Source organism: Aplysia californica, unplaced genomic scaffold (assembly GCF_000002075.1).
Source record: "Aplysia californica isolate F4 #8 unplaced genomic scaffold, AplCal3.0 scaffold00334, whole genome shotgun sequence".
Classification (NCBI taxonomy): Eukaryota; Metazoa; Mollusca; class Gastropoda; order Aplysiida; family Aplysiidae; genus Aplysia; species Aplysia californica.
Genome location: NW_004797604.1, coordinates 504,498 through 505,868, shown reverse-complemented (window position 1 = coordinate 505,868; position 1,371 = coordinate 504,498).

Below are 1,371 nucleotides of genomic sequence, written 5' to 3'. Positions count from 1 at the left end.
TGCTGCTGCTGCTGCTACTGCTTCTGCTACTACTGCTACTACTACTACTACTAGTACTACTACTACTACTACTACTACTACTACTACATGTACTACCACTACTAGTTGCATTTATATGGCGCATACGTGCGCCCTACATGACAACATGTTTTCTGTGCCTTATATTATTACCCTCATCAAACCCTAGAACACAGAAATGTTCTCGGCTTTCCGGGAAGCACACGGGGAAAGCTGCAGATAGCAGGAGCTCAAACACTAACAGATTGACAAGATCGTTCAATGTTGATAGCCAGGTACGCATTCCTATATGGATAAAGAACGGAAATTCATAAAAAGTGTCTTTCTCAAAGACACAACATCGGACCCCAGACGTGATTCGAACCAACGACCTTCACCTTTGTGAGTCCGAGAGCCTCATCGCTAGACCACCTTCGCTCACTGAAAAAGAGTATGACGACTAGCTCTTACAGTCACCACACTGACATCACACACACACACACACACACACACACACACACACACACACACACACACACACATCACATCACAGTTGACGCTCCTGAGTGCAGTTTGCTTTTTTTTCTTTCTTAACAAACATCTATCGTCTAAATCTCTCCTTCTTCTTCCCTTCGTATAATACTCTTTAATAACACATCTAGCCTTCGGCACTTATATGACCTATTCGTGTTGCAAGTGCCATAAAACTCTTACTAAAACCAAAAGCTAACACTTATCACAGCACCGATAATTAAGTCTCTTATCGCCTACCATCAGTGACGTTGTACCTCCTGCTACTGTGCAGAAGTTGTGTTTGCTATCATCCCGACCCCATCGATGAAATAGGACAGCTGTCAATGGTAGGCGGGCACTAACACGGGGTGGGGGGGGGGATAGATATATATTTTTTTTATAGTAGAGGGTTTTATGGCTCTCGCAACTGCATAAGGTCATATGAGCGACAAGGGGTGGGTGTCAATAGAAAAGTCCTTACAGAGAATCAGACTTATTCTGCTCACCTCTCTAGCTTCAAGAGCACAAGGTCTGCTTCGACTATCAAGGCACCCCAAAAACAGCAGGTCACAAGAGAGTGACAAACATACAACAGAAGTTGAGGAAAATGACAAAAGTAAGGATTAGGAAAGAAAAAGCAGCAGTTCCCTGTTGAAGATCAGGCACAGTTATGAGTGTGACATGAATCAGCCCATTTACAATTCTACTGTGCTTGAACGAGAAAAGTCCCCCCTTTGGGAATGGCCTAAAGACACTACAGTCAGTGGCACTACCCCAGGGGCGGGGGATAGATAGATAGATAGATAGATAGATAGATAGATAGATAGATAAGGAGAGAGAGAGAGAGAGAGAGAGAGAGAG